Below are 12,681 nucleotides of genomic sequence, written 5' to 3' on the forward strand. Positions count from 1 at the left end.
AAAGGCAACACTGGAGACGCTGGTGGGGATGTGCGCCAGGACCACAAGTCTCTAGCAATGGACTGAGTCCCAGGAAATCCATGGCTTCCCCAGAGGGGGCTGCAAGCCCCTTAGCTAGGCCTTAGTTTGCCTGCTGGAGAGCCCATAACTGTCCGTCTAAAGATGGGGCTGGTGCGGTGGCGCATGCCTGTAATTCCAGCACTTTAGGAGGCAGACAGATTGAACTCAGGAGTTCAAAACCAGCCTGGGCAACATGGCAAAACCCTCTGTCTAAAATACAAAAAGTAGCCAGGTGTGGTGGCACACGCCTGTAATCCCAGCTACTTGGGAGGCTGAGGTGGGAGGATCGCTTGAGCCCAGGAGTTGAAGGTTGACCACACCACTGCACTCCAGCCTGGGTGACAGAGTGAGACCCTGTCTCAAAAAAAAAAAAAAAAAAAAAAAAAAGAAGAAGAAGGAGAAGAGAAAAGAAAATATAGATAAGCATAGAAAGGAGGAAGGCAGGGGTGTGGGAGCAGATCATCCTTAGTCGACTAGATAAAGGAGAGATTGGGTGGCCCACAGCCCCCTCCCCAAGACTGGGATTGGATCATGCCGAGAGCCCTAGCAGAGACGGCTCCTGGAAGCTGCCCCAAATCCTGCAGCCAGGGCTGCTCAGTCAAGCTGTGGGCCCAGTCCCTGGCTGGGGGCAGAGGCAATCTTTTAGATGCCTTGTCACCTGGCATGGAGGGTGAGGACACTCTGGGACTGGGAGTCCTCAGAGGAACACTGGAGAGAGGAGCGCAACCCCTCCCTTCCCTCTTCAGGACTCACTGCTCTTGGCAGTGTCAGTGGGGCCTGGGAAGGGCTGAGGAGGAAGCCCCTAGGAGGGAACTGAGGCGTGGGAGTCAGGGGCTGCCCCGCACAATCCCGGGCCCTGGGGAAAGGAAACACGCACCTCCTTGCAGTTTCAGTGAAACTCCTCTGGCGCACTGGGTAGAGTCTGACTCAGTGGCTGGCATCCATGGCTTATCGGTCTCAAGGGAGCTTGGTTCTCAGATTGTGAGGCCAAGAGCGGGAGGGTGAAGTCGGTTTGGCTCTTTCCTAGAATTTTTCTATGGCTCTGGGCTTGTCTCCCAGCCTCTCTAGAAGCTAGATGAACACCATTCCTCCATAACTTTCTGCAGTGACAGAAATGCTCTCTGTGTTGTCCGGTACAGTAGCCACTAGCCACATGTGGCCATTGAGCGCTTACAGTGGGACTGGTGTGACCAAGGAACTGCACTTTACATTTGATTTAGTTGCAATTAATTTAAATGTAAATAGCCATGTGTGGCTGGTGGCTGCTAAACTGGGCAGTGCAGTGCTAGAGTCCTGTGCCTCAGCTCACCTCTCCCAGCTCACTAGGATCCTTGGGCAGTGGGAGGGGATGGCAGCATTAGGTATAGAAGAAGGCCACCAAGGATTCCAATAAGTCCCAGTCTTGTGATAGTCTATGAGAAAAAGTTAGATTGCATCTGGCAAACAGTCCACTCTGTCTTCCTCTTGGATTTATTTATTTATTTATTTATTTTTTGAGACAGAGTCTCACTCTGCTGCCCAGACTGGGGTGCAGTGATGCAATCATAGCTCACTGCAGCCTCAATCTCCTGGGCTCAAGCAATCACCCCACCTCAGCCTCCTGAGTAGCAGGGACTATAGGCATGTGCCACCACCCTGGTTAATTTTTAAATTTTTTGTAGAGATGGGGTCTTGCTGTAGTGCACAGGCTGGTCTCGAACTCCTGGCATCAGATGAGCCTCCTGCCTCAGCCTCTCAAACTGCTGGGATTATAGGTGTGTGTTATTGTGCCTGGCCTCTTCTTGGAGTTTTGAGATGCATATTTGCATGTTAAATAAAGGCACTGAGATATTCTGCTCAGAAAACAATCACTTTAATTAATCTCAAATTTTCCAAATGTATTTGACCACACCACCTTTTTTACATGGCACATCTATTGGCGTTTTGTGGAGTTCCCCTTGGGAAATGCTAGAAAAGGACACTGGACATGTGGAGGAACTGATGCTCCTAAGTGGGGTGACTCCTGGGTTCTGCAGTGTGTACGTGGGAAACTCAGAGCTCTTGGTTAAATTGAAGACATTTCCTTGGGTTTCCCCAGGCCTTTGCAGCCTGGGCAGGAGCGCAGCCGTGGCCCTGACAGTCCCATCACTGTGCACTCTGCCCTGGACATGGCAGCTGTGGGGCCCAGGGCAGCTCCTCCCTACTCTGCAGGCTGCCCGTTGGCATTAGGGCCTCTCACTGGGGAGCACAAAGGCAGCTGCCCCATTTCTTTTCTTTTTTCTTTTTTTTTTGAGATGGAGTCTCGCTCTTCACCCAGGCTGGAGGGCAGTGGTGCCATCTTAGCTCACTGCAAGCTCCACCCACTGGGTTCACGCCATTCTCCTGCCTCAGCCTCCCGAGTTGAGCTGGGACTACAGGCGCCCGCCACCACACCTGGCTAATTTTTTTTTAATTTTTAGTAGAGACGGGGGTTTCAACATGTTAGCCAGGATGGTCTCGATTTCTTGACCTCATGATCTGCCCACCACAGCCTCCCAAAGTGCTGGGATTACAGGTGTGAGCCACCACGCCCGGCCATTTCATGTCTTTTCAATCTGTTGCTCCTCTAACTGACCAGAGTTTGATCTGGAAGAAACTCTGTCGTTGTTCCAGTACCTGGGCTGGACCCTGATGGGAAGACAGACAAGGCAGGGCAGATATCCATCAGGCACTCCCTCTGACTGCCCAGGTATGCAGTGTGGAGGCCAGGACCCAGAGCTGCCTGGAATGTGAATGACCTGCACCTGCAGGAAGGATCCAAGCGCTCCGGCTGGAATAGCTTCGTGCTTGCTTGGATGAGGCAGTGCTCAAGCCTGTTGACTTTGCATTAAGCCAAGAAGCAGGGCACCTGCCTTCCACCCACCCCCCCACTCACTGACCTCATGGAGTCCAGGATTACACAGCTCTTCTCTCTTGGGTGTTTCAGTGGGGTTGGTGCTACAGATTGCAGGAAAGTAACAATTACTTTCAGATGAGGTAGATGGGATACTCACAGCTGGGGGACATTCAGAGGTATCCACAGTGCTTCCCAGAATAGGGAAAGGCCCACAAGAGAGGGGCTGCCTTTGCCACTTTCTATCCCTGTCTGGGGAGTATCAGCTCAGCAGCCTGTTTCTTCCTGGGTTCAGTCCTCTCTGGGCAGCAGAGAGTGTTACCCTCATCCCCACCACCCCCAGAACTCTGTGGGTACAGGTGGAGCCATGTATGCTCAGGGCTGACCCAGGAGGCCCATTCTCCTATACCCAGCCCACTGCTTTGGGCATGATCAAAGAGCCTGGATGGAAGAACTGGAATGCTTCTCTGCCAACTCACGCTCTTAACACCAGTGCACATCTGAAGTCACATCTGGGAAGCCTGGTCAGACCCTGTGGAAAGACATCACCAGCCAGTCAGGCAATTACAGGTTTGTTGGGCTTGGCTGGAGATGGGATTGTCAGCTTTGCATCATGAGGGGACAGCCTGCCCTGGCCTGGAGTGCATGGCCTGCTCTGTTTTCCTGTGGACACGCTATAAACATATGCATGGCTACCATGTTGCATAATTCTGAGACACCGCTCTAAAGGAACACAACCTGGGCCATTCTGGACACACACACACACACACTTAAATGCGTGTGTGTCAATCTTGCCACTGTACACACCTTCCTCACCATACCTCATACTCCCAATACATCAGTATATAACTGCATTCAAAAGCCAGGCAGTGGTATTATCCATTATAGAAAGTCAAGGGCTTCCCCCAGGGCATTTGAAATGAGGTTCTTTTTACATCTAACCTTTCAGGACACATATCCAGCTCTATCAATTGAAATGCACCTGTGCTTAGATGACTCACAAGTATATGCAGGGTTGCCAAGGGCCAGAAAGCTGCTGTTCCCAACTACAGCAGATTGCTGGTAGATTTATGACTCAGGGTCATGAATCCATAAATCACCTTTATCCCCCTGGAAGGATGATTGTGTATTAGCTTGAAAGAGGCCTTTGCTGCAGGTGTCTTTGGCAAACCTTGGTCAAAGCTGTGAACCACCAGACAAGGAAATTCTAGCAACTCCACTGGTCCCTGAGAAGTGGCAAGGGGTGCAATGGAGAGGGAAGACTTGCGTGAAAATCTATAGTAACCTAAGCCCTAGCAGTGAATTTACTGAACTGTGTGTCAATCCTATAAGTATAGTACTTTTGTTCCTTCTGTATAGGGGATCGCTGGGGTTTTGGGGTAATCTGACACCAGTGATTTCAGAATCAGTGTCAGAGGTCACCCAGGGAAACCAACACATCTTTTTTTTTTTTTTTTTGAGATGGAGTCTTGCACTGTTGCCTGGGCTGGAGTGCAGTGGCACGATCTCAGCTCACGGCAAACCTCTGCCTCCCAGGTTCAAGCGATTCTCCTGCCTCAGCCTCCGGAGTAGCTGGGATTACAGGTGTCCACCACCATGCCCGGTTAATTTAATGAATCCAGAAATGTCAAGACATTACCCCAGGATTCAACAGCACATGAAGGACAAAGCCAGGACCCCACCCTTATTCTTTCAAGGCTGGCCTGTGCCGTGGAGCTCTTCCACACACCTCCCTCTCCAAAACAAGGAGAAGCCCAAGACAGTGACTCAGAGCCCCCTTGGCAGTTTTGCTGATAATTTTTTTGTTTTGAAGTGAGATGTTCTGCCTCTATTAAAGTCTTTAGGAAATTATAGTGATTTTGACTTTTTCAGACATGTTTGAATTACTCACAGTCTGGAATTCCCAGGCAGGGAGTGATATTTAGAGATGCCTTCGAATACAGAAGTTAGGGGCACAGGATTTGGGATTAGAGGGATCCGGGTTCAGATCCCCACTCTACCACTTAGTAACTATGTGAGTTAATCACAATGAGTCTTGGTTCCTCATCTGGTTTTGATAACAAACACCAGGACTTAGTTCAAGGGTTGCTGGGAGACTAAATGAAGCAATGAGCAGAGAATGGTGCAAAGGAGACCTGAGTACATGGCACTGGGGTTATTCCCTGGACACCTGCTGAAGCAGGAAGGCCAGGATCTGACTTATCAAGCACACACCCAGTCTGCATGAAGGCTCGAGTGCAGCCTGCATGGCTTATTCTTCAGGAGCTGGGTTGCATGGTTTCAGATCTGGCTCTGTCACTCATCTGGGGCCAAAGAACGTCCCCTCTCTGAGGCTCTGTTTCCCTCCAGGAAAAATGTGGACGATGACAACTCAGTTCTGTTGCCAGGACCCATGTGGTCAGTGCTTAGAATGGTGCCTGGTACACAGTCGGTGTTTATAGATGATCCTTTTATCACTGCCTCTGTTTTTTCTGCTTGTACCTGTGTTTCCAGCAGGGCAGCAAGAGCTCGTGTGTCTGCAGACTTAGCGGGAGAGTTTCCATACTTCTGTTTCTGCCAAATATGGTGTGCATTTGTACTTTTCTTGTTCAGTGTGGCCCGGTCTTTGCCCATGCTGTTCCCTTTGCCAGGAACTCCCTTTACTTCTCTGTCCCCATCGATCGACATCCTTCCAATGTCCAGTTCACAAGGCTGTGTGAAGAACTTTCCCCATCTGCCCAGTCAGATCTGACCTGACCATGCATAAAGATTCTGTGGTGTCAGGGGAGAGGCAAGGTGGGGGAAAACTTGGAAAGTTCTAAGTGGTTACCCTACGTTGGAATAGTGGTAACCTTCAGTGAGGAAGGGGGAAGGATGTGGGTGGGACAGGGAGCATTTCCAGGGGACAAGACATGCTCTATTTCTTAATCTTTATGAAAACTTCAACAAATACTTGTTGTCTGTGCTGTCCAGGGACTGTGCTAGAGTTAGACCCTCCTTTCCTTTTCACAGCCCATTTCTGTGCTTGAGCACTGATTTTATTCTGCCCTACCCTATAGCATCAATTTTTCTCCCTAGAGTGCAGATAGTAAAGGGCCTTATAAACTTGCATAGTGTTCCGTGGCCAGTTTGTGCCCTGGCAGCCTCTCTGTTTTGGACTTTTCTTCCTGACCATAGATTGGGGTGGGACCAGCTGTGTGAAGTCTCTGAGCCACTGCAGTTGGATCTGAGCATGCTCAGAAGGACCACAGGTTACCACCACCCAGCTGGGGATTCAGAATCCTTGAGAGGTAGACCCCAAAGGAAGGTGAAGGCTTTAAACTGTTATTGTAAGTGTGTCTTCTTCTCTGTGGGTTGCATGGAGATCAAAGCCTGAAGGAAGTAGAAGGTTGCTCTCTGACAAAAACACCGTATTTTTAGAAGCATTCGGTGGTTTAGGATGTTTGCCCCAATACTGCCTTTCAGTGGCAGGGGGTAGGGCTGGGGGTGGAGGCCAAGGGCTGCGACCTTGGGCGGAGGTTGGTGGGAGCAGGTTTCCTGGCACGGGGCCCAAGGGTGGAGGCTGAGGGTGGGAGGACAGCCAATCATCACTTATCTTTCTTGAAGACCAGAAAACCAGGCCAAAGCATTTCAGGTTGTGGGGAAGGGGGCTTATGGAGTCTCTGTGGCATCTCCTTCTTTCAGAGATGGAAAAACTGAGGCCCAGAGAGGAGCAGAGGCTTGGCTTAGCTCCACCCCCACCATCCACGCACCCTCCCCATCTGGGGATTTGGGGCTTGCACATATGAAACTGTTAGAGAACAATGCGTGCATTCTGTAATCAAGGCTAATTGGTGTGGTTCAGAAGAGGAGAAATGCCAGGCGTTTGGGGGCAGGACATCAGTGGGTCTCTGAACCAACCACCCAGGAATAGTCCACGAAGAATTAGAGCAGCTCCTGGGGCCTGGGAAGGGCAAACCTTGGGTAGGTGAGAGGACATTCAGGCAGCATGGGTAGTACTTGGAGGTGGGACCTAGCTTGGCCTGAATGTGGGGACTGATGGAAGGAAAAAATGGGGCAGAAATTTGGGTCCTCCCCAGACTGGATGAGCACTTTGGCGCCCACCTCACTAATTCCTACTGAGCCACATTTTCTTTCCTTTTTTTTTTTTTTTGAGACAGAGTCTCACTCTGTCACCCAGGCTGGAGTGCAGTGGCACGATCTCAGCTCACTGCAAACTCTGCCTGCCACGTTCAAGCCATTCTGCCTCAGCCTCCCGAGTAGCTTGGATTACAGGTATGCGCCACCAAGCCTGGCTAATTTTTTTGTATTTTTAGTAGAGACGGGGTTTCACCACGTTGGTCAGGCTGGTGTCGATCTCCTGACCTCAAGTGATCTGCCTGCCTTGGCCTCCCAAAGTGCTGGGGTTACAGGCATGAGCCACTGCACCTGGTCATGAACCACGTTTTCAAAGGTACCTCGGAGAAGTGAACTGGCTACTGTGCATGCAGAAGGGAGCAGGGAAATGCATGTTGGGGGGTTGCCTGGCTCCCCCAACCTCTCCCTAGTGCCTCTACCTTATAATCATGGCAGCCCTGCCTTAATGTTTCTTCCAGTATCCTAAACAGCTAGGCTGGGATGGCGAGCTGTAATTTCTATCATTTTTCATATGGGTTATAGGCTCCTTCAAATGGGAACCACATTGGATAAAGGGCAAACCATAAGGGTAGGATGTTGAGAAATATGGTCCTAAGAAGCCACCTGCTTCTCATTTGGGATGTGCCCGGTTTATTGCTTGGTCCCAGTGCCCAGCTGGTTTTGGAGCTGGCAGAGCAGTCATAGATTACTGTCCTCATCAGTCATCTGCATTGAGGCTGGGGTGAGCAGCTCAGAGCCTGGGGTGTGCCCCCATGCAAAGCTTTGCAGAGACAGTTGGGAGCACTCTGCTCTTTGTCCTCGCCTGTCCCTGCAGGTGGCCATCTGGAGAAAAGCGAGTCCAGGCAAAGCCCCAGAGCCTGTGGCAGGCTGGGCACCCCTGGCTGGTGCAGGCAAGCAAGAACTCTGGGCTCCTGCAGTCTTGGCTTCTTGCAAACTGAGAATTAGGGCACCAAAGTAGGCAAAGGGGCCAGCTGCCATGACGATGAAGGAACCATGGCTGCATGCAACATTGTGGATGAACTTTGAGCACGACATGTGGAGCAAAAGCTGAAAGGATGTGTGTGATTGAGCCTAGTTGTATGAAGTTCACAACTGGACAAGCTCTTCCATGGTGTTTGGGGAGAGGCAAGCTTGGGGAAAACTTTGAACGTTGCAAGCGATCACCCTAAGTTGGAATAGTGGTAATAGTGGTAACCTTCAGTGAGGAGTGAGGGGAAAGATGTAGGTGGGACATTTCCAGGGGATAGGCCATGCTCTATTTCTTGAACCTGGAGGTGGCCACATGAGTGTTCACTTTGTCATAATTCATTAAGTTATACATTTATGCTTTATGTACTTTTCCTGAGTGTTTTACTTTTCACAATAAAAAGGGTTAAGAAAACAAAAACGGAGGCATTGAATGATTGAGACTGGCACCTTCCCCAGTTTGCCTCCTTCTCTCTTTTTTGCCCGCTGGTACCCCTGGAATGCTCTCCCTTGCCTCCTCCATGCCTGTGGTCAGCCCCCTTCCAGCTGTCTCTCCCAGCCTGGCTCAGGCCTCGGCCTGCCCTAAGACTGATGGAGTCACAGGCTAGTGGGGCTTCCTGACTCCCAGAGAGCTTGGAAGCTCAGCAGCCTTGGGGGCCCCTTTTTAGTAGCACTTGGCCCGCCCTGTGCCTAGCCCAGCACTGGGACCTGTGATGGGTTTCGTTGGGGGCTCTGGGGACGGGTTCCCTTGCTCAGAGATTTTCTGCTTTTTCCCTCATCAAGTCGTTGTCAGAGCTCCTTGTTTTTTTTGTTTGTTTGTTTTGTTTTGTTTTTGAGACACGGTCTCACTGACTCTGTCTCCCAGACTGGAGTGCAGTGGAGCAATCTCGGCTCACTGCAACCTCCGCCTCCGGGTTCAAGTCATTCTCCTGCCTCAGCCTCCCGAGTAGCTGGGACTGCAGGCACCTACCACCACGCCCAGCTAATTTTTGTATTTTTAGTAGAGACGAGGTTTCACCATGTTGGCCAGGCTGGTCTTAAACTCCTGACCTCAGGTGATCCGCCCGCCTCAGCCTCCCGAAGTGCTGGGATTACAAGTGTGAGCCACCATGCCCTGCCGCTCTTTTTGTCTTTGAGAACAACTATGGATACATGAAGGTGAGTACTGCCTTTCAGTGGGTGCAAGGAATCCCTGGGTGTTGATGTTGAAGAAACCATTCGAGAAAGTGAGGATTGTGGGGTTGGGGTTCCTCGGTGGAGGGGCCTGGGCTGTGGGCTGGCTTCCTCCCCACTCCCTATTTTTCTGGGGTAGATGAATCTCCCCAGCGCCCAGGCCTCCTGGCTCTTCCCCGGACCTTTCAGGTGAGAAACTTTCCATTGTTGCCTTATCTCAGCAATCCGCCTCTCTTCCTTGCAGCGACCGCAGGTGCACACAGATCTGAGGCCCTGATCTGTTCCACTCTCTTTATGCCAAACAGAGGAGGGACGCGAACCCCAGCATGAAACGGCGCCCACAACCACAAGGCCCGGTGTGCGCCCTCTGAAACCGTAGGTAAAGACAATTACCGGCAATTTCCACAGCATGGTTTGTTTTTTGTTCAAAGGCCATGGAGGCATTCTCAGCAGCAGGCCCAAAATGTAGTATTCCCACCGCACGCCGCCCTCATGAATTTGTGATAAAAGCTGTGGTCGCTTTGTCCCGGCTCTTCCTTTTAACAGTCAAACCTTCAGGTTTGATGTTGAAACTGCTTTTTTCTTCAAGTGTACTTTGATGGTGAAGATAACGCTCCATGATAAGGAACCTGCCTTCAAAACCACTCACTGTACCTCGTGCTCACCATTAAGATGCACGTCACAAGGGAAAATCAGGCACCTGAATTTTTGAGTAGTGGGATAGGAATGTGCTGAATCTGTGAAATTCTTCTCTGTGCTGCCTGTATTGGAGATTTTGCCATCCCCCAACCCCCAAGAAAAAGAGAAGAAGAAGAAGGAGAAGGGGAAGGGGAAGGAAGAAAGAAGAAAGAAGGAGAAGAAATAAAGCACCAGGCACTGACCAGAAGGAGGTCCTGGGACGGGAGGAAAATGGTGTGAAACGTCCTAGAAACAGCTGTTTTTCCTTTGGCAAAAGCTTTCAAGAATCTGCACGTTCGTGCCCATCTGTTTTCCTTAATTAAAAAGACTCTGCAAAATTGATGCTAAGTGGCCCAGAGCCTCTAAGAGCTTGTGAATATCTGAGTACTCTTGGGGAGGCCGCCCAGGTTCCAGGTTCCTCAGCTGTTGCATCTCCTGTAGTCGTGTTTAAGCTCTTCCCTTTGTTCATCAATATTTGCAATCTCCCAAGGGCTGACTACCCTTGGAGCCATTATATCACAATAGGAATTGAACCTGTGTTGCTTTGTGTAAGCAATGATTGTTTTTTCATTCTAAAGCACTTTCATGTCTATTATCTCCCTTCCTACGGAAAAAGTTTTTATTTATTATTATTATTATTATTTGAGATGGAGTCTTGCTCTGTTACCCAGGCTGGAGTGCAGTGGAGCAATCTTGGCTCACTGCAACCTCTGCCTCCCAGCTTGAAATGATTCTCCTGCCTCAGCCTCCCAAGTGGCTGTGATTACAGGCACACACCATCACACCTGGCTACATTTTTTTGTATTTTTAGTAGAGACAGGGTTTCACCATATTGTCCAGGCTGGTCTTGAACTCCTGACCTCAAGTGATCCGCCCGCCTTCGACTCTAAAAGTGGTGGGATTACAGGTGTGAGCCATTGCACCCAGCCTTATTTTTTATTCTATTTTTCAGAGATAGGGTCTTATTCTGTTACCCAGGCCGATCATAGCTCATACTAACCTCAAATTCCTGAGCTCAAGCAATCCTCCCACCTCAGCCTCTCAAGTAGTTAGGACTATAGGTATGCGCCACCATACTCAGCTAATTAAATGTTTGGGTTTTTTTTAGAAATGGGGTCTTGCTATGTTGCACAGGCTGGTCTCAAACTCCTAACCTCAAGTGATCCTCCCACCTTTGCCTTCCAAAGGGCTGGGATTACAGGCGTGAGCCACTGCGCCTGGCCCTGTGGAGAAGGTTGACCAATATGGCAGCCTATGCAAACCCCTGAGGTGTTCTATGCCCATTTTACAGATAAGGTAAGAGCAGTTTGAGCAGCAGCTGCAGAAAGAACTCTGAAGCCAAAGGAGGCTTCTGGGGGAGGTCCCATAATTGTGTCTGAAGAGACTAGGCATGCTCAAAGACGTCCAAGCTTTGTACTGAAATCAGTGGCTTCCAGGTTTCTTAAGAGAGACCATCTTGGCTCTTGATTTTATTTTTCACTTTGTCTTGTGCCCAAGGACCCCAGAGATCCCAGGCCTGTGAGGTAGAGAGGTGAGAGCTGGCTTGCATTAGTCAAACCGTGGGTTGAATCCTGGCCTACTAGCTGTGTGACACTAGGTGAGCTACTTCAGATCTCTGGGCCTCAATTTCTTCATCAGGAAAATGCCAGTGTCACAGTAAAATCTCTTTAGGGTCCCTGCCAGGCATGACAGTTGATAGTTCTGTTATTCCCTGGATTGCCCTGGATTTGCATCAGCCTAACACCTGGCAGGTTTTGAAGCCCATTCACATGCTTTTAGCAGCTCATTCAATCCCCACCACAGCTCTGTGGGTTGGGGAGGCAGGCAGGCCTGCCATGTTTTCCCATTCCCATTTGAGAGATGGGGAAACTGAGGCACAGAGAGTTGAAGTGGCTAGCCATGGGAACCACAGCAGGCTGGGGGTAGCCAGGACCTGAGCAGGCATGTGGGGACCTCTGGATCACTGTCTTGTGGGCAACCTCATCAACAGGGATCCCCACCATGACACCCTGGAAGGCCAAGCATTGTCATGGCCATGACACCTGCTGAGACCAAAGTATGGGCCAGTTTCAGGGTCTGGCTTGCAGTGTCTGGCCCTCTGGGCCTCCTTACCCCATGCAGCTCCAGTTGCTCGGCTCTCGGCCCAACATAGAACACTGGGCAGGATTCAGGAGCTGCTCCCGGAGGCCCCTGCAAAGGCCTTTCAGAGGAGGTGGCCCTGGAATCACTACTCCAGCAGACTCTTCCTACCTCGGCAACTCCCCTCTGTGTCCACACTCCCTGCCTTGGATCACACAGGTTTCCTTTCTTGGAATCCTCTCATTCCTCCTCCCTGCCAACCTGATTCCTAGCTATCCTTTAAAGTCCAAGGACCCTGTGTTTGAGCCAAGTGCTCTACATACATTTTGTTATTTAATCATCTCTAAGTCTGTTTTCTCATCTCTAAAGTAAGAATAAAAATACCCGTGATAGCATAATTTGCCCCCTATTTTACCAAGGAGGAAAATGAGGCTCATGCCACATGCCTGAGGTCACACAATTCATAAGGAATGGAGCAAGGATTGAGCCTTAGGGCTTAAAAAGCCTGGGACCTCTGCACCACTCCACTTTGAATTCTTTATCCAGGTCACAAAGCACTGGAGGACTGCTCGGGCCCGTGGCCACTGGAGCATTCCCAGCCTCTGCTAAGTGTCTGTCCTCTGGGTCTCTCTTGTCTCCCTCTGTGAACTCTGAGTCCTACAGGCCAGAGACTGCATCCTGTCTGCTCCACACCCTAGCCTGTCATATAGTTGCTCTTGGTAAGTCCTTGCTAGTTGAAGGCTCATAGTGGACACATC

General features: G+C 50.3%; 1 long non-coding RNA gene across 2 annotated transcripts in view; it reads left to right on the forward strand.

Moving 5' to 3' along the window:
• The window catches only part of LOC103244542 (uncharacterized), a 39,223-nt gene that overhangs the window by 18,015 nt on the left and 8,527 nt on the right, over positions 1-12,681 (forward strand). For both annotated transcript variants that reach the window (XR_005243769.2, XR_005243770.2), the window contains one exon: positions 9,411-9,545. This is a non-coding gene — a long non-coding RNA (uncharacterized lncRNA). The remainder of the gene's footprint in view (positions 1-9,410; positions 9,546-12,681) is intronic.

Source organism: Chlorocebus sabaeus, chromosome 23 (assembly GCF_047675955.1).
Source record: "Chlorocebus sabaeus isolate Y175 chromosome 23, mChlSab1.0.hap1, whole genome shotgun sequence".
Classification (NCBI taxonomy): Eukaryota; Metazoa; Chordata; class Mammalia; order Primates; family Cercopithecidae; genus Chlorocebus; species Chlorocebus sabaeus.